This window comes from Balaenoptera borealis (assembly GCF_965194805.1).
Source record: "Balaenoptera borealis genome assembly, chromosome: 11".
Classification (NCBI taxonomy): Eukaryota; Metazoa; Chordata; class Mammalia; order Artiodactyla; family Balaenopteridae; genus Balaenoptera; species Balaenoptera borealis.
This window is the reverse complement of record NC_138868.1, coordinates 91,309,712-91,331,308: the sequence shown is the minus strand read 5'-3', so window position 1 is coordinate 91,331,308 and position 21,597 is coordinate 91,309,712. Positions and strand designations below refer to the sequence as shown.

The following is a 21,597-nucleotide window of genomic DNA, read 5'->3' as shown; positions in this document are numbered from 1 at the left end:
GTATATCCAAGCAATAGAATATAAAAAGTGTTGATAGATGCTACAACATGGATTTACCTTGAAAACATTATATTAGGAAAAGAAATCAGTCAGAAAAAGCCACATACTATATGATTCCATTTCTATAAAATTTCTGTAATAGGCAAGTCTACAGAGACAGAAAGTAGGTCAGCAGTTGCCTAGAGCTCAAGGAGCTTGAGGGTTGGTGGGGGAGTGAGGAGCAACTGCTAATGCGTATGGGATTTGGGGGCTGATGAAAATGTTCTAAAATTGGTTGTGATGGTCAGTCAACCCTGTCAATATACTGAAAAATGACTGAATTGTACACTTGAGTGAATTGTATAGTATGTGAGTTTTATCTCAACAAAGCTGTTTAATTTAAGGAGGCGCTCATTCTCAGGGTCGTGTAGGTGCAGAGTCACAGGGGGCACCTGCAAACCCTGACAGTCAGCACTCCCTTAAATTTTGTGTCCCAGCTGCCTTGTTAGCCTCACCCTAGTCTTGGCCTTGGTTGTATGAACTAATGAGACATTACATGAAAGGTCTTAACACTAGTATCGTATGTCAAGTGACAAAAATAATCCAATTTATTAACAAGATTGATGTCTTTCATTCAAGGGGGAAAAAATGTATTGGGGGTACAGTACCTCACAAGCAGTGGGGCACTGTTCCCCAGGGATTTGGGGCAAGAAAAAGTTTTATAGAATGTTAAAAGAGGCAATGCAGAAACAGGGCATGATTGGCTATGAGGTAGGGGGTTTCCTGATAAGGGGAGCAGGCCCTGTTTTTTAGGGTAAGGCGAGCTCTCTAAGCTGGCTTAGAGAGTTGTGACTGGTGTATGTTAGGTCTCCTTGACAGGTGTTTCCCGTAAGTACACACTGCCTTTGGTTTAGGTTTGTGATGTGGGCTGAGCCACAGAGGTGGCCTCCATTTTGAGGGTCCCAATATACAAATTAAGTTTATCAATACCAAGAGGAAGTATTTATTGTTGCAGGGGAGAAAAAATAATTTTATCTCTATCCTTCTAAGTTCTTGGCTGAGACACCTGTAATAAAACACAGATTATCAAGAGAAAGACATGTAGAAGTTTATTACAGGTATACCTCATGTACACATGGGAGATCCTGGGGAAAATGATGACTCCCTGAGGTGCCCTAAGCCACTGGCTTAAATACCATCTTCAGCTAAAGACAAAAGATGATGGAGCAGTTACCGGGAAGGACACACTAAACAAGAGTGAGGTTTAATTATATGGAATAAAGTTGGTGCCTTCTCCATTGATAAGATTCTCTTGTGATTTAGTGTTAACTTTCCCTTCCTAGTACAAAGAGGGAGACACCCTTACAAATGGATATTTCTTTTATAAATGTAAATTTCCCTCACAAAAGTGAACTTCTCTGTTTTCAGAGATTTCACTATGTTTCCTGTTTCTCAAAATAATAAACTCAAATTAATCCCTACGCCAAAAGGCATATTTGGGGGCAACATATTCTGCTGTTCTTTACTGTTATGATTGTTAAATATCAGGAACTTAGGCTCTGAGCATATAAAGACAACAATAATTGCTAAACTATATTAGGTACATGGATCAGGTCTCATTTCAAACACTTTTCTGTGAAGTTTAGGTAATTTGCCCAAGTTTACACACTAGTAGGGGGCACAGCTTGCAGAAAAAGACAGGCAGCCCAGCTCCAGAACCTCTATACTAAATTGCCTCATCGATAAGTGTGTCAAGATGGACAAGATATTATTCCTTTTAATTGATAATCCAACATGAACCATAAAGATGTTCATCAAAACTATAATATGGTAAATAGAAAAAATTCCATTGGTGCACAGAGAAAAATAATTCCATCTGCAAATGTAGGCAAGACTTCGGAAAGGGTTAAATTCCCTACCCCAACACCACCGCCCCCAGGTTTTAAGAGGAAAAGGAGGATGCTGGATGGAGAAGGTGAAAGGGAACTTTCCAGGCAGAATGAAAATGGGCAAAGGCAAAGGGCTGGAACCAGCCAGGTGGTCCTGGGAACTGAAAGTTTTCTTGTGGGGCATCTGGAGTGGGAAGGGCCGAGCCTAGAGTCATCCTAAGGTGGAGCTGGGTGTGAAGGCTTCCTAGACCACACAGGAGGCTGCGCTTTTTCCGAAAGACAAGTGCGAGCCAGCAGAGGCCTGTAAGCAAGGGTGCAACAGAATCAGACAGGAGGTGGAGAGATCTTGCCAGAATAGAGTTGTTTTGACAACAAAAGTAGACAACAGGGAGTTATTAAAACCAAAGTTTACATTCCTTAAGTTTCTTGCTCAGGACTGTTCACTGACTCTGAAGTTCCCTCACAGAGGCCCCTGGAAGAAGATCAAGTTTTCCCTTTGTATACTCATAACAACTGCTTTCATGATTTCTTTTACGTAGCTAACATAATATTGAATGTTTTTAAAATTTTAAAATGTCATGGAAACTCAAGTTGAAGAGTTTATCTTTTCATGTGTCACTTGGTTAAGTGTTCCATTTCGACTCCTCTCCCTTACCCCACATCTTAGTTTCAAGTATCTTTTAAATAAAACGAGTTCAGTGTCAACAACACTCCAGGATTTTATTAATCTTAAATCTTGCAGATGAAAGATGGTGGCTGAGTCAACAGGCTTCCTGGAGAGTGCCCTGGGGAAGGGGGGCACCCTGTGTATCTGTTCGGAATTTCTGACCCACACACTTGGCTTCATGTCAGGCAGGAAAGGAATAACTACTTCTGTCAAAGCCACTCACAGATGACAACTCAGTCTGCACGATGTGAAACACCATCTCCTAAGAGCACCTGACCTTCTCCCACCAGTCTCCTACATTGTCAGCCATGGTGGCGTCTATTAGCTCTGACACTGCTCCCTCCCTCTGGGCAGCTGATGCAGAGGTTCAGTACAGAACTGGACTGTTTGCATCAAGCGTTGAAAGCAAATTTGAGCTACTTGTTCTCCTGCTGCTATGGCAGCTAGTATCACCCAGGCTGATGTTCTTTTTTGGTTTCACTGTTAAGCCCTCAAGCTCTCTACTTGAAACGTGTACCATGGTTTCCTCTTATAGTGTATCTGAGATACAGAAGGGGCTATGCAAGACACAGTGATTTTTTTCAACCTTATTCATAATAGCTCTTTTTTCACCACTGAAAGATTTAAAATATTCTTTGGAGCAGGGAATGTGATGCATTTTATGGATTCATAGGTCATTGGGTTTAAAGAATACCTGGCATTTCCTCTATAGCATCCCCTCTGTGACAAGTTTGGCTGGAGGCCAATAGTCCAGTCTTTGCTGCACCATCTCCAGTAATGAGTCACTCCCAAGGTGGCTATGCAATTTTTAGGATCTAATTATTAAAAACATATTCCTCACTCTCTTTGTTGTAATTAAATCTATCCTTCCATATACTGCCCTTAAAATTTCAAAAGACTTTATATTATCTCCCTCTTTCCATTTTACAGGTTAAACTAGGGTCTTGGTTGAATCTATACTCTTTGTGGGATTGCTATTTTCTTATCGTTAAAGTACTGACACTTCACTCTCCGTAAAGTATCGAATTTCTTAGCTTAAAAAGAAATGAGATAATAATGATAATATCTACCATACTGCATTATGAAGGTAATATAAAATAATAAAAATGAAGTTTATATAAAGAAAATATAGTGTTCTACAAGTGTCATATATATGGTATTAGTATTATTAGAAATACAGATATCTCTATAGGATCCTAGTACAGACATCCTATCACCTAGAGTAAAATACTAACCAAATAGTTATCCAAAAGAAACTGAATTTAAGAACTCAGTCTTTAACATTAGAAAAGAAGCCAAGGAATGTTTCATGAGCCCCTACTCTGTGTCAAGCATTGTTCTAGGAATTAAGGATGTAGAAATAAGCAGAGCAGACAAAGGCATGGCCTTCTCTCAAGGTATTTATATTTTAATGTGGGCAGCCTGGCAATATATAATCTGATGTTGATGAATACTATGGGGAAAAATGAAGGAGGGTAAGTGTCTGTGGATAAGGAGATATATATTATTTTTTATAAATTAGAGACAGGTCTCATTGACATTCGAGGTGAAAGAAGAAGTAAGTGAAAGAATTAGTCATGCAGGTAGCTGGGAATAGCATGTTCAGGAAGAGGAGGTAGCATGCATAAATGTCCTGATGTAGGCGGAAAAGGGCAGCAGCCAAAGTGGCTGAGAGCAGTAGGAGATCTAGAGCCATTGTAAGGACTCTGGATTCTATTCTAAGTGAATGAGAAACCATTGGAGGGTTTGAGCCGAGGAGTCATAGGACCTGACTTAGGTTTTCATTGAATCACCATCCTGTTCTATGATATATAGACAACAGAGATACCAGGTACAAAGTATTCCAATAAACCATACAAGAGATAGTGATAAATTGGACCAGGGTGGTATCATTGTATGAGCCAGACATGGTTTGATTTTGTATATACTTTGAAGGTAGAGCCATCAGGGTTTGCTGATGAATTGGATATGGAATATAAGAGAAATCAAGGAGCAAAGGATGCTCCAAGTTTTTGGGCCTGAGCAACAGGTTGACTGGAAATTGCAGAACACTTGGAAGCACAGAGGGGAGAAGAGAGGAGAGAAGAGAAGAAAAGGAGAAAGGAGAGGAGAGGAGAGGGGAGGGGAGAGGAGAAGAGGGGAGGGGAGGGAAGGAAGAAAACGTTGAAAAGGTAGGCCATGGTTAAATTGGGAAGGACCTTTTACCTCATGCTAAAGAACTTGGACTTTAGCCTGTGGGTGCTAGGCTTTAGGCATAGAAAATGATGTGACAAGCTTTGTATTTTGTTAAAACCACTCCCGAGGCACATGCAGGATGGAATAAAATGGGATGAAACTAGAAGTTGAGAGATGATTTAGAACAATATTGTAATAGTCCAGGCAAGACATAATGAGAGAACAGAGGGTGGGTGGCAGGCTCATCTTAGTGTCTGCTGGCCTAAAGGTGAGGTTACCATAGACTCACTGAGGAAAGGAGATAAACGACCTTAAGAACGATTTTCACCAAGTAATGGTGAGTGGACTCCAGTATATTCTAATTTTCCCCTGATCAATTCATTTCTTGCCTAGACAGTTCTAGACAAATGTTGATGAATTCAAACTCTTCTAACTCATCCAGCATTTCTACAGGAAGTATTTATTGAGTACCTACCACTAACTAGGCCAATACATTGTCTAGAATTATGGTTTTAAAAAAGGGAAAAAATTTTAGTTGGGACTAGGAATCAAAATACCTGAGTGCTAGTCCTTGTTGCATTTCTGGCTAAATTACTTCACTATTTTTGACCCTGGTGTCCTCATCTCAAAATGAGGAAATTTGATTACATGACCCCTCCCTACCAAGCACCTGAATTATCCAACACTCAACTGTGCAGAATAAAAAGTTTCATTGAAATATTTATTGGTTGCCATTCATATCCATTATATTCTCACATCCAGGTTTCTATACAGTGAGCATTTTCAGGCATATGGTAGATGTCAAGATTGAACACACTTTGATTTGAACCTTTTGTTTAAGGGTGATGAGGTGGTAAATTGCTTTCATGTTGCAACTCAGTCAGAGATATTTTTTCTCTTACCATTTGCTGAACAAGGAAAATATAAACTAATCATGCAGCTAACCCTTAACATTTTGTCAGCAGTCTTGTATTAACAGGTAAAGTCACTGATGAGTATTTTGAAGCAGCAAGAATTCTTGGTATGTTTACAGTTCATGTGTACTGACAACACTACCTCATCTTTCCTGCTAAAGTCTAAGCAAAAATTCCTTTAACTTTTTTTTAATTGGATGTTGGACCGTTGCTTTTTTTTTTTTTTTTTTTAATAGAATTTACTTTCGGAGTAGTTTTAGGGTGACAGCAAAATTAAGCAGAAGATACAGAGATTTCCCGTATACCTCCTTTCAAATGTACACAGAGCCTCCTAGACTATCAACATCCCACACCAGAGTGGTACATTTATTATTGTACAATCAATAAACCTATACTGACACATCATTATCACCCAAATTCCATAGTTTACATTAAGGTCACTATTGGTGTTATATTACATTCTGTAGATTTTGACAAATGTATAATGACATGTATCCACCATTATAGTATCATACAGAGTAGTTTCACTGTTAAAATTTTTCCAGAATGTAATATAGTTGGGATCATACAGTAGTTTTTCAGAGCAGAAGCTTTTTATTTTAATGAAATCCAGCTTACTGATTATTTCTTTCATGGACGGTGCCTTTGGTGTTATATCTAAAAAGTTATCACCATAGCCAAGGTCACCTGGATTTTCTACTATGTTGTCTTCTAGGAGTTCTATAGCTTTGCATGTTATATTTAGGTGTATGATCCATTTTTAGTTATTTTTGTGAAGGGTGTAAAGTTTGTGTCTAGATTTGTTTCTTTTTGTTGGTTTTTTTTGGTGGGGGGGGTTTGCCTGTGGATGTCCAAATTTTCCAGCATATTTGTTAAAAATACTATCTTTGCTCCATTGTATTGGCTTTCCTCCTTTGTCAAAGATCCATTGACTATATTTATGTGGGTCTATTTCTGGACTGTCTATTCTGCTTCATTGATCCATTTGTCTATTTTTTCCACCAGTTCCACACTATACTGATGACTGTAGCTTTATAGTAAATCTTGAAGTTGGGTAGTGTCAGTCTTCCTGCTTTGTTCTTCTCCTTCAATATTGTATTGACAATTCTGGGTCTTTTGCCTCTCCATACAACCTTTAGAATAGTTTGTTGATATCCACAAAATAACTTCCTGGGATTTTGATTAGAACTACACTGAATCTGTAGATCAAGTTGAGAGAATTGACATCTTATCGATATTGAGTCTTTCTATCCATAAACATGAAATATATCTCCAGTTACCTCCAGTTCTTTGATTTCTTTCATTAGAGTTTTGTGGTTTTCCTCATATAGATCCTGTACATATTTTGTTACATTTATAGCTAAGCATTTCATACTTTTGGATGCTAATGAAAATGATGTTGTGTTTTAAATTTCAAATTCCACTTTTTCATTGCTGGGATATAGGAAAGTTATTAACTATCATATATTAATCTTGTATACTGCAACATTGCTTTAATGGCTTATTAATTTGAGGAGTTTTGTTGTTGATGATGATGATGATGATGATTCTTTTGGGTTTTCTATATAGGCAATAATGTCATCTGTGAACAAAGAGCTTTATTTCTTTCTACCCAATCAGAATTCTTTTTTTTTTCTTACTTGTTTATTGCATTAGCTAGAACTTCCAATACAATGTCAAAAATGAGTGGTGAGAGGGACCATCCTTGCCTTGTTCGTGATCTTAGCAGGAAAGCTTCTAGTTTCTTACCACTAAATATTTTGTTAGCTGTAGGTGTTTTGTAGATATTTTTTAATCAAGTTAAAGAGGTTCCCCTCTATTCTTAGTTTTCTGAGAGTTTTTATCATAAATGAGTGTTGGATTTTGTCAAATGCTCTTTCTGCATCTATTTATATAATCATGTGATTTTTCTTCTTTAGCATGTTAATATTATGGATTACATTAATTGATTTTTGAATGTTGGACCAGCCTTGCATACCTGGAATAAATATCACTTGGTCATGACGTACAATTCTTTTTATACATTGTTGCATTTGATTTGCTAATATTTTGTTGAGGACTTTTGCATCTACGTTTATGAGAGATATTGGTCTGTAGTTTTCTTATAATGTCTTTGTATGGTTTTGGTATTAGGATAATGATAGCCTCAAAGAATGAGTTAGGAAGTATTCTCTACTATCTTCTGAAAGAGAATTTGGAGTATTGGCGCAATTTCTTCCTTAAACCTTTTGTAGAACTCACTAGTGAACCCATCTGGGCATGGTTTTCTGTTTTGGAAGGTTATTAATATTTAATTCAATTTCTTTCAGATATATAGCCTGTTTTAGTCTGTGCAGGCTGCTACAACAAAAATACTATAGACTAGGTGGCTAATAAAGAACAGAAATTTATTTCTCACAGCTTTGGAGGCTGAGAAGTCCAAGATCAAGGTGCCAGCAGATTCAGCATCATGCAAGGATCAAGTTCCTGGTTCATAGACAGTCATTTTCTCCCCATAATCTTAACCTCACATGGCAGAAGGGGCAAGGGAGCTCACTGAGGTCTCTTTATAAGGGGGCTAATCCCATTCATGAGGACTCTTTCCTCAGGACATAATCTCTTCCCCAGGGCCCACCTCCTACCATTACATTGGGGGTTAAGACTTCAACATATGAATTTAGGGGAGGGATACATAAATATTCAGTCTATAGCATAAGCATATTCAGATAGTCTATTTCTTCTTGTGTGACTTTGGCAGATTGTATCTTTCAAGGAATAGGTCTGTTGTACTTAGTTATCAAATTTGTGAGCAAATAATTGTTAATAATATTTTTATTACCATTTAAATGTCGATGGGATCTATAGTGATGTCCCTTCTTTAATTTCTGATACTAACAATTTGTGTCTTCTCTCTTTTTTTCTTAGCCTGGCTAGAGGCTTATTGATTTCATTGATCTTTTCAAAGAATCACTTTTGTTTAAAATTGTTGTTTTTTTCTATTGATTTCCTCTTTTCAACTTCATTGATCTATGCTTTGATTTTTATTACACTTTTCTTCTGGTTACTTTGAATTTAGTTTGCTCTTCTTTCTCTAGTTTCCTAAAATGGAAGCTCAGGGAATTGATTTCAGATTTATCTTTTATAATATATGCATTCAGTACTATAAATTTCCATCTAAGCCCTACTTTCACTGAATCCCACAAAATTTAGGAATTTTCCTTTTCATTTTCACTTATTTTAAAGTATTTTTAATTTCTTGTGAGATGTATACTTTACCCATGTGTTATTTAGAAGTGTGTTGTATAATCTCCAAGTATTCAAGGATTTTCCAGATATCTTTCCATTATTGGTTTAATTTTATTTTGGTCTGAGAGTGAACAATGAACGATTTATATTCTTTTATATTCATTATGGTGTGTTTCATGGCCCAGAATGTGAACTATCTTGGTGAATGTTCCATATTAACTTGAGAAGAATGTATATTCTGCTTTATTGGATGAAGTAATTGATTATGTCACTTATATCCAATCGATGGATGGTGCTCTTGTATTGAATTATGTCCTTACTGATTTTTTGCCAGCTGGATCAGTCCATTTCTGACAGATGAGTGTTGGAGTCTCTGATTCTAATAGTGGATTTATCTATTCTCGTTTCATCAATAGTTGCCTCCCATTTGTGATGCTCTGTTGTTAGGTGCATAAACATTCAGAACTATGATGTATTCTTATAGAATTGACCCTTTTAGTATTATGTAATGCCCATCTTTACCACTGGTAACTTTCCTTACTCCAAAGTCTGCTCTGTCTGAAATTAACATACCTACTCCAGATTTCTTTTGATAAGTATTATCATGATATATCTTTCTCCATCCATTTACTTTTACTCTATGTGCCTTTAAAGCCATATAGATTTAAAGTGGATTTCTTTTAGACAATGTATAGCTGGGTTCTTTGATCCACTCTGACAATCTGTCTTTTAATTTGTGCATTTAGACTAATGACATCCAAAATGATTATTGATACAGTTGGACTAATATCTGCCATTATATTTGTTAGTTTTTTCTCTTCATTGTCCTTGTTCCTTGTTCCTATTTTTATCTTCCACTCTTTTTCTGCCTTTTGTAGTTTTAATTGAGCATGTCATATGAGTCTATTTTCTCTCCTTTCTTAGCATGTCAGTCATACTTCTTCTTTTACTTTTTCTAGTGGTTGCCTTAGAGTTTGCAATATACATTTACAACTACTTCAAGTCCACTTTCAAATAACACTGTACTCCTTCATGTGTAGTGCAAGTATCTTATAAAAATAATCCTAATTTCTCTCTCTTGTCCCTTGTATCATTGCTGACAATTATTACACTTATACATAAATATACCAAACTATGTATACATATACATGTGTACATACTTATTGAACACATTGCTGCTATTATTTTTTTGAACAAACTATTATCTGTTAGATTAATTAAGAATAAAAAAAATAAAAGTTTTATTTTACCTTCAATTATTCCTTCTCCAATGCTCTTCTTTTCTTTATGTAGGTCAGAGTTTCTGACCTATATCATTTTGCTACTCTCTAAAGAATTTCTTTTAACATTTCTTGTAGATAAATCAATGGAACAGACTAGAGATCCCAGAATTAAACCGATGCACCTATGGTCAATTAACCTATGACCCAGGAGGCAAGAATATATAATGGAGAAAAGAGTCTCTTCAACAAGTGGTGCTGGGAAAACTGGACAGCTACATGCAAAACAATGAGATTAGAATATTCCCTCACACCATATTCAAAAATAAATTCAAAATGGTTAAAAGACCTAAATATAAGACCTGAAACCATAAAACTAGAAGAGAACATAGGCAGAACACTCTTTGACATAAATCGTAGCAATGTTTTATTGGATCAGTCTCCTAAGGCAAAAGAAATGAAAGCAAAATTAAGCAAATGGGACCTAATTAAAGTTAATATGTTTTGCACAGCAAAGGAAACCATCAAAATGAAAAGACAACCTATGGAATGGGAAAAAATATTTGCAAATGATGTGACTGACAGGGGTTAATATCCCAAATATATAAACAGCTCATACAACTCAATACCCAAGAAAACAAACAACCCAATCAGAACATGGGCAGAAGACCTGAATAGACATTTCTCCAAAGAAGACACACAGATGGCTCACAGGCACATGAAAAGATGCTCAACATCACTAATTATTAGAGAAATGCAAATCAAAATCACAGTAAGATACCACCTCAGACCTGTCAGAATGGCTATCATCAAAAGTCTACAAATAATAAATGTTGGAGAGGATGTGGAGAAAAGGGAACCCTCATACACTGTTGGTGGGAATGTAAATTGGTGCAGCCACTATGGAAAACAGTGTGGAGTTCCCTTAAAAAGGTAAAAATAAAGCTTACCGTATTATCCAGCAATTCCACTCCTGGGTATATATCTGGGGAAAATGAAAACACTAGTTAGAAAAGATACATGCACCTCAGTGTTCATAGCAGCACTATTCACAATAGCCAAAACATAGAAGCAACCCAAGTGCCCATCAACAAATGATTGGATTAAGAAGATGTGATTATATATAATATTACTCAGCCATATAAAAGAATGAAATTCTGCCATTTGCAGCAATGTGGATGGACCAAGAGAATACTATGCTAAGTGAAAAGTACTTACTGTATAACATCACTTGAATGTGGAATCTAAAAATAATACAAGTGAATGTATATGCAAAACAGAAACAGATGTAGGAAATAAACTTGTGGTTACCAAAGGGGAGAGGGTAAGGGAGAGGGAAAAATAAAGGGTATAGGATTAACAGATACAAACTATTACGTATAAAATAGATAAGCAGCAAGTATATATGGTATAGCACAGGGAATTATATCCATTCATCTTATAATAACCTATAATGAAGTATAATCTGCAAGAATGCGGAATCACTGTGCCATACACATGAAACTAACAGAATATTGTAAATCAACTATACTTCAATTAAAAAAAAAATTTCTTGTAAGGAGGCCTGATGGCAATAAATTCCTTCAGTTTTTGTTTGTCTGAAAAAGTATTTTGCAAAGGATAATTTTGCAGGGTACAAAATTCTAGGTTAGTGATTTTTTTTCTCTCAACATTTTAAATATTTCACTCCACCTTCTTGCTTGCATGGCTTTCTGAGGAGAAGTTGTATGTAATTTTTATCTTTGCTTCTCCGTAAGTAAGCTGTTTTTCCTATGGTTTCTTTCAAGATTTTTTTTCTTTAACTGTGATTGTTTGACTATGATATGCCTAGATATATACATACATTTATCTTGCTTGATGTTCTCTAATATGTGGTTTAGTGTCTGATATTAATCTGGGGAAATTCTCAGTCATTGTTTCTTCAAATATTTCTTCATTTCCTTTCTCTCTTTCTTCTCCTTTTGGTATTCCCATTATGCACATGTTTTATCTTTTGTAGTTGTCCCACAGGTTTTGGATATTCTATTCCATTTTTTTCTGTCTTTTTCCTCTTGCTTTTTCTGTTTTAGAGGTTTCCTTTTATATAATCTCAATCTCAGAGTTTCTTTCCTCAGTCCATTAAGGGCATTCTTCATTTCTGTTATATTTGTTATTGATTTCTAGCATTTCTGTTTGATTTTTCCTTAGGATTTCCATCTTTCTGCTTACATTGCCCATCTGTTCTTGCATGCTGTCTACTTTATACATTAGTGTCCTCAGCGCATTAATCATAGTCATTTTGAATTCCTGATCTGATAATTCCAACATCTTTGCCAAATCTGTGTCTGATTCTGATGCTTATTCTGTCACTTCAAGCTCTGTTTTTTGCTTTTTAGTATGCCTTACATTTTTTCTTGGCAGCCAGACATGATGTACTGGATAAAAAGGACTGTGGTAAATGAGCCTTTAGTAATGTGATGGTGAGGTGTAGGGGTAAGGCAAGCACTCAGGAATCCTATGAGTAGGTCTCAGTCCATTAGTGATCCTTTGCCTCTGGACTGGGACTTCACAAGTGCTTCTCCCTTTCCCCTGCCTTAGGTGAGACCGAATGGCTAGAGTGAACTAGAGTTGGATATTTCCCTTCTTGCATATGTTAAAAGCTAGAGGGGCTGTAGTTTGGTGTTTCCTATCTCCCATGTGGAATGCTATAGGAGTTGGGTTTTCCCTTCCCCCAGTCAGTTAGGCTTTGATAAATATCCAGTAGTTTAGTCTCTGGTAAAATAGTTTTTCTTGAGGGCAAGCCTTGTATGAACAGACTATTCTGGCATATTTCAAAATGGTTCCTTTTCCCCTTTCCCTGCTAGAAGCATGAGGGATTTTTTTCCTATGTTCACTGTGAGAACCTGGTCCAGCTTCTGGTGGTAAAACTCACAAAAGTGTGGGGATCCCCTGTGGCTGGGTCTCCCAGGAGTTTTTAACTCTCAGGCTCTTCCACTTTGAGCTCTCCAGGAATTCTTCAATTACAGTTCAGGTTTTCTTACCCTGGTACTGACTCCCATGGAGGTTTCTGCTTATGGATTTCTGCTCCAGTAAGTTGTGATTCTCTGTATTCTCTTGTCTCTCTCTCTAATTTGGGGAGTGATGGCTTGCCTTGTGACCTCACTTTTTTGACAGATCTGAGAAGAGTTGTTGACTTTCAGCTTGCTCAGGTTTTTACTTGTCAGGATGGAGTGATGACTTCCAAGCAACTTACATGCTAGACTGGAATCCAGAAGTCCTAAGTTTTTTCTTTTATTTTCTTTAGTAAAATTTAAAAGGCTCATTCCAAAATAAGTCATCATATTTTTTAAATGACATTCCAACAAGCCCCTTACTCTAAAACTTCTCAAGTATTTTTTTTTTTTTTTTTTTTTTGGCTGCACTGGGTCTTCGTTGCTACACGTGGGCTTTCTCTAGTTGTGGCAAGCGGGGGCTACTCTTCATTGCAGTGCACAGGCTTCTCATTGCAGTGGCTTCTCATTGTGGAGCATGGGCTCTAGGCGTGCGGGCTTCAGTAGTTGCAGCACGCAGGCTCAGTGGTTGTGGGACAGAGGCTCAGTAGTTGCAGCACACAGGCCCTAGAGCACGCAGGCTTCAGTAGTTGTGGCACGCAGGCTCTAAAGTGCAGGCTAAGTATTTGTGGCGCATGGGCTTAGTTACTCCACAGCATGCGGGATCTTCCTGGACCAGGGATTGAACCCTTGTCCCCTGCATTGGCAGGCAGATTCTTAACCACTGCACCCAGGGAAGTCCCAAACTTCTCATGTATTGATACCTACAGTGCACAGGAATAGGACCAATGACATGAAAGAGTGGAATAGAATTCTCTTGACTAGGTTGTGGTCTTGATTCTAACTCTAATTTAGTGTATAATCCTGGACAAGTCAATGCACACTTCCACATTTTGGGGTCTCGTTCACCTTTAACTCAACAATATAGCAAATATTTACTAAGCATTCACTCTATGTTAAGCACTAGACTAGGCAAACAAGGTAGACATAATCCCTGCCCTTGGAGCTTTAAGTATAGTCAAGAAGGCAAACAATAACCAAGAAATGGCAATTCAATAAGCATTCAAGTAGGAGTATAGTATAAGGTGCTGCAGGAGCACATGGCAAGGGGATCTAGCCTATAGTCAGGTTTCCTTGAAGGATTAACCAGGTAATCTGTAAGATTCCCTGTAAAGAAAAAAATGCAATGGGAATTCCCTGGCATTTCAGTGGTTAGGACTCTGTGCTTTCATCGCCGTGGGCCCAGGTTGGATCCCTGGTCAGGGAGCCAAGATCCTGCAAGCCGCATGGCCAAAAAAAAGAAAAAGAAAGAAAAGTGCTTTAAAGTATACAAGATTTTTCTGACTTTAATCTAGTAGAATGGACCAGATCAACTGATTTTCCACAAGGGTGCCAAGACTTGTGGAACACAGGAAAGAATAGTGTTTTCATCAAACATCATTGGATACAATGGATACAAACAACTGGATAGCCTGCATGCAAGAGAATGAAGTTGAACTCTTTCCTCACACTATACACAAAAATTAACTAAAAGTTGATTATAGACGTGTATGTAAGAGCTTAAAATATAAAACATAAGAGTCAATATTCATGACCTTGAGTCAGGCAAGGACTTCTTAAATACTGCACCAAAAGCACAGCAACAAAAATAAATATATAAATTATTAGACTTTTAAATAAACTGAAATTTTTATGCTGCAAAAATACTTCAAAAAAGTGAAATGGCAACCCACAAAATGGAAAAAATATATTTGCAAATCACATACCTGGTAAGGGACTTGTATCCAGAATATATAAAGAACTCTTACAAATGAAAAATAAAAAGACAAATAACCTACTTTCTTAAGTGAGGAAAGGATCTGAATGCACATTTTCTAAAAAGGATACAGAAATGATCAATAATAACATGAAAAGATGCTCAAAATCGTTCACCATTATGGAAATGCAAAACAAAACCATAATGAGATATCACTTCACACACACTAGAAGGACCACAATAAAAAAGACAGCCAATAACATATGTTGGCTAGGATGTGCAGGAATTAGAACACTCATACAGTGCTGGTGATAATGTAAAATTGTGCAGCTATTTTGGAAAATAGTCTGGCAGTTCCTCAAAATGTTAAATGTAGATGTACCATGCCTAGGATAAATGAAAACATATGCCCACATAAAAACTTGTACATGAGTGTTCATAGCAACATTATTCATAGTAGCCCACAGAACAACCCAAATATCCCTTTAACTGCTGAAAGGGTAAATAAATGTGGTATATTCACCAATGGAATATTATTTGGCAATAAAAAAGGGAATGAAATATTGTTACATGCTATGACATGAGTGAACTTTAAAAACGTTGAATAAAAGAAGTCAGTTACAAGAGACCACATATTGTATGATCCCATTTATATAAAATGTTCCAAACAGGTAAATCTATGGAGACAGAAAGTAGACTAGTAGTTCCCTGGGACTGGGCAGGGGACAGGAATGGGAAATAACTGCTAATGGGTACAGAGGGGATTTTTTGAGGTGATGGAAGTATTCTAAAATTGATTATGATGTTGTTTGCACAACTCAGTAAATATACTTAAAAGGCATTGAGTGGTACACTCCAAGTGAGTATATTGTATAGCATGTGCATAATGTCTCTATAAACCTCTTTTCTAAAAGACAGAAAGATATTTTACATCACAACACAGCCTCTCTCTCTCTCTCTCTCTCGCTCTTTATTTCTCTCTCTTTCTCTGACTCATACAAACAATATAAAAATCTTTATAAAGCAACATTTTTCTTTTATATCTCTCTATTATTTTCTATTCTTTTATTCTATCTTACAAAAAAATTATCTTGACCTGTGTTCTGGTTATCTTCTGCTGCATAACAAAACACATCAAAACTTAGGGCTTAAAAATAACATTATCTCAAGGGGTTCTATAGGTTGAATGGGCTCCACTGAGTGGTTCCTACTGGGTGGGGGGTTTATACAATTGCAGTCAGGCAACCGACAGTAGGCTAGAGCTACAGACTTCTGACGTTCAGCTGTGCTGGACTCACTCATATGGCTGGCAGTAATGCTGGCTGTTAGCTGGAAGCTCAGCTCTGATTGTCGAGTAAGCAGCTACACTTGTCTTCTTCATGTAGTATGGTTTCTCATGGGTCAGCACCTGGGTTCTTAGAGAGAGTACCCCAAGAATGAGCATTCCAAGAGACCTGAGTGGAAACTGCAAAGTTGCTTATGACCTAGCCTCCCAAGTCCCAGAATGGCTCTTCTGATGCCTTCTATTAGTCAACCCAGATCCAAAAGGAGGAGATGCAGACTCTTTTTCTTAGTGATAGCAGAGTCAGAGAATTTGTGACCATATTTAATCAATCACAATCCATTAGATTGATTTTACCACTCTCTAATGGTTCACAACCTGTAGTTTGAAAAAATATTGCTCTAATCTAATGAGGTAATATCCCTTCCAGTACTAACATTTCTTGAACCTACGAATTCATTAGATCTCATGTCAGGTTATAGAGGCTACTAATTTCTTCCACTTGAAAATAGGCAAGGGGGAAAGCAAGAGTACAAAGCAAAAGGTATGGCAAGGTCTGATGTCTCTGGTGAGGTTTCTGTCTAGAAGGACTTCACAGGGTCTATTCTCCAGCCTCCCATTTCTCCTATTTGAGTCCAGGTAAATTTAGTGTAAATATCAATAATTTACTAACAGACCACACCCACTGTGATGGGCATGTGTGAAAGTTAGCAGTGACCAACCTTGGCAGTACTGCAGGTGTGGTAGAATTGAGTTTACAGATCAATGCAGCTATGAGATTAGGAGATTTACAGAGAGAGGCCCACATTTTTTAATATTGTCCCTGGACTTAGATGGCTGTGGAAATGACATTCTTAGTAAAATGTGCTTATTGAAAAGAAGCATTTCTTACACTCCCTGTGCCATCGTATCAATGTGTATATTATCTTAATTTTCAGAGTAGTCTTTTTCTATTAAAATCTGAGTACTTTCTATGAACAGATGTTTCCTATTCCCTTGGCTTATCAACGCAAGACTAAATAGAAGGCAACAGGGTCATTAGGGAAAATAAAAGGGTAGGCACGAACAGTGTGAATTTATGAACCAACTGGAATTTTGCTGAGCCAAAATCTCTGGGGAAAGAAAGGAGAAAAATGTTCTCTGTCTGTGATTTTATTCTATTGGGTGTTATAAGCTGTTCCTAAATGGACAGTCAGACTCCTAAATGACCATGTAATTCCCCATGTCTGCATGGCACGAAGAAGAAGAGTATAAATATGCAAAAGCTGTTCTATTTCATGGTTGCATGGATACCAAGCAGATGGGTAGATGAACATGAAGCTGTTCTTTACAAGCAGAGAGGACCTCTGTCAATCCAGGCTGCATCCATCTGCCTATACAATTACAGCCCTGCTTTATCCAAGAGAGACAGAGTGGAAGAGAGAGAGAGATTGAGAGAATGTATTACTAAGAGAGAAAGCTGTTTGGGTTTTAGGATCTAATTAATATTAAAATAATAAAATAGCTCTCAATTATATAAAAGTTGGGATATGAACTCCTGTGGATGCACCTTGGAGACTGAAGATCTTTGGATAAGGTATTTAAGTGGCCTGTTTAATAATCCCAACACTACTTACTAGCAAGCTATTTAAGCTCTCAAAGACTCCATTTTCTTATCTATAACACGAGGGATGACATTGATAGGACCACTTAGGGTTTTTGTGAGGGTTAACTGAAACAATGTTTGCAAAGCTTTTTGCACCAAATCTGGCACATAATAAATATTCAATAATTATAAAAATAATATGAGTAACTTTATTATGATTGTTGTCTTCACAACTACCTGCTCTTCCTGGGAAAGAATTTCCATCCCTTTTTACTCCTTCTTTCCCCTCCAGTTTTTTACAAGCATTGTGTGCTCTTCATTGCTCTTTGCTTTTTAATCATTAAAAATGCATGTTTCTTCCATGAAATCTCACTGTTGCCTGGTAGACTCAAAAAGAAAACTCAGATGGCCAAGGAGACAGAAGCCTGCCTTCTCACTCTTCTCTCCTCCAATCTATTAGAAATGGTGTGGCCTCAAAAGTCCTTTGGCCATTTCCTTTTTTTGAATAGTTTTATTTCAGTTATTTAAATAACTAAGACTTGGTGATATCTAATTATGTGGTATTACATGCTTTCAGAATTTAAGATAACTTAGAGCTCAAATGACTCATACCTCCACCATCTCCCTCTCATCCATCACCTGTTCCCGGTCCAGCCCCCCAGCTTCCATGCAGAATTCCCTTCTGCAGAACTTCTGACAGATGGTATCCAGCTTTTGTCTGAATGTCTCTTTGCCTTGTGAGCCAGGCCAGTTTTCTTCAGACAGTTGTAATAGTTACACATTTCTTTTTTTGTTTGTTTGTTTTTTTTTTAATAAATTTATTTATTTATTTATGGCTGTGTTGGGTCTTCGTTTCTGTGCGAGGGCTTTCTCTAGTTGCGGCGAGCAGGGGCCACTCTTCATCGCGGTGCGCGGGCCTCTCACTATCGCGGCCTCTCTTGTTGCGGAGCACAGGCTCCAGATGCGCAGGCTCAGTAGTTGTGGCTCACGGGCCCAGTTGCTCCGCGGCATGTGGGATCCTCCAAGACTAGGGCTCGAACCCGTGTCACCTGCATTGGCAGGCGGATTCTCAACCACTGCACCACCAGGGAAGCCCCTACACATTTCTTTTTTAAGCTGACCCCAAATCTGACTCCTACCCAATGGTCTTCTTTCTGACATCTGGAGTATGAGAGAATAAATGCTAGCCTTTCAAATATTTGAAAACCTTAATTCTGTCTTCTGTTAATTCACCTCAAGCAATACCATGCTCTGATCCTTCCTTTTACATAGTGAAATAATTCTCCAGCATTTTCCTGTCCTATCTCCCTTCTCCTAAATGCCATTTAACTTTCGCTACATGTTATTTAAACATGGCACCTAAGGTTTCAGGCAGCATTCTATTATGGCTCAACCAGAGAACAGCAGTGTGGGGCTACATCTTCCTGAGGAAACACTGTACTTATCTTCACTCAAACCCAAAGGGCTTTCAGAGTTGAGGCAGCTACTTCATTTGTTTGTATACATTAGTATACAGGCCTCCAGGTTCCCAAATATGACCTGCTTCAGGTCAGGTGAACCTCACTTATCCTGAATTTAAGTATGTCTGTTCGCAGAGATGCCCATCTAAGCTTTCACAGAACAATTAAAAATTTTTATGTAACTAAGTCTTCATCATTTCTTGCTTGGAGGCTTACAACACCCTCCTAATCATTTTCCCTTCTTTCATTTGTTGATCCTCTCCTAACTCATGCTCTACAATTCTGTCAAAGTTTTCTCTTTTTAATGTATAAGTCTTATTATGGCATTGTATCAGTTAAATTCTCCTTTTACTCCCCATGGCCTGAACCCATGAATGTTCGATGGATGGACTCCAGGAGAAAGTTTGTGACCATCTTGAAGATATATGTGCAGAATGTTGTGTGGGAAGAAAACCCCATAGCTTTCAACAGGTTAAGTCTAAGAACTTATAAAATAAAATCCAAATAATTTATGGCTGGAACAACTGAGGGGGAGTTGGAACCTGTTTTTAAAAAAAATCAGGGGAAGAGGATCCCAGGAAAAGCATTGATTAAAAATCTTTACACTGAATTCTTTCTGACAGTTAGGCCCTAAATCTGCTAAGCCTGGTCATTTTTATCAGCTTCTCCTCTTATCATGGTCCAGAACCTCACTACCTTTCCAGTATCATCCTCTTCTCCTTCACAATGGACCCTTGTTACACCCACATTGATCTTAAAAATGCCTATCCCTTCAAGATTCTACCAGAGGTCACCTCCTCTGTGAGTCAGAGCATTGATTGTAGATAGTTGATGGCATGTGACCTTGGGACCCAGAAAGACTTCAGTTTCTTGCTCTATCTACCACTTCCTAGCTTTGGAGACACACAAACATTTTTTGACCTCTTAAATCTTTAATTTCCTCATCTTAAAAATGGAGACTATGTAATACCTCATGAGGTGGTCATAAGGGTTAAATGACATAACATGTGTACAATGGATAACTGTCAGGCTTTCTGGTTACCCAGCCTGTTTGGAATATTCTTGCTACATATGGAAAGCATCTAGGCTTATGAGTCCTGTCTACTCAAGGCAAAAACCCAGAACTCTCCAGCTTTGTTACAGCTAAGAGGATGGCATGTGACCTGGGCTCCACCAACCACAAGTACTCACCAACCCAAGGCCCCAATCCCAAAGAGGGAGGCCGTGCGTTACAATCATTGTTCTGAGTGTGCTGGGTGCAGAGACATGGAACTTCAGGGTCTGGGTAGTAGCAAGTTTGAGTCCTGATGCAGCAGGACCAACCATGGTGATGTGATTGCTCTACTTCTCATTGGAGCCCGTAGCACATCAAGGTTTCATATATTGTTCCCACGAACTGTCTCGAGCCTGGTTCTCCAGGCTAACAACTATACATCTTTCAAATAAAACTCCTTTTCTGAGTAATCAGCCAGAGTTGGTCTCTGTTGCTTGCAACAGTGACTCCTGACTCATATTCCTGACTCAAAGTAAAGCACTTAGAATGGTGCTTACCATAAAGTAAGTGGACATAAAGCTTCTTCCGTGATGTTGCCCCGAGGCCAGTCATTCTTCAATATTACTGCCACATCTGCAGTGGATGTATGTCACTGTGGAACTGTGATTATTTGCACTCATGCTTGTTCTTCCCTGAACTAAGTGTCTCTGAAGGCAGAAACCCTGTATTATTCACTTTACACGCTCAGGGCCCAGCAGAGGTCCCAGAGAGTCATGAGTGTTCAATAAATATTTGTAACTGAGTGCACTGCTCAACCAACAGTGACTCTCCCTAACTGTATTTCACCCAGCCTGCAGTCCATTATTTTTGTAATAAAATACCATGAGAAATTTTGTCAATCATTGAATTGAAATAAGATGGTAGAACCACAGCATTTCCACTAACTTACATATCAAAAAAAACAAAATGAAGTGTGTTTGGCAAGACATACTTTAAACACACACACATTTTTTTTCTCAACATAAAAACCATATGCCTATCTTGCTAAAAGCTTGAGAAACTCAGAAAAGCATAAAGATAAAACTAAAGTTAGTCATAATCTTACTATCCAGATATCAAAGCTATTTTCATTTTCATGAAAACATTTGTAATTCATTTATTATTTCTTTTCTTTTTTCCAGATATATTTCACATAGCTGAGATTATAAAATATATTACAACTTTGTATTCTATACTTTAAAACTTTTCTCATACCTCCAAATATTCTTTGCAAATATCATAAGATACCATTGTATAGATAATAGTAACTTGTTTAATGGAGTGAGTTTCAAACTGTGCTCTCAAAGTCATAGGGTTCTTCCAAAGTGTCTCTGAAAATCCACTGCAAAGAGCCAAAAAGAGGTGGGATAGGTAGACACCATC

At 37.7% G+C, this 21,597-nt stretch overlaps 1 protein-coding gene across 1 annotated transcript in view; it reads right to left on the bottom strand.

Annotated features, from left to right (window-relative positions):
* Positions 1 to 21,597, bottom strand: part of RDX (radixin) — a 652,052-nt gene that overhangs the window by 276,396 nt on the left and 354,059 nt on the right. The gene's annotated exons all lie outside the window — the stretch shown is intronic.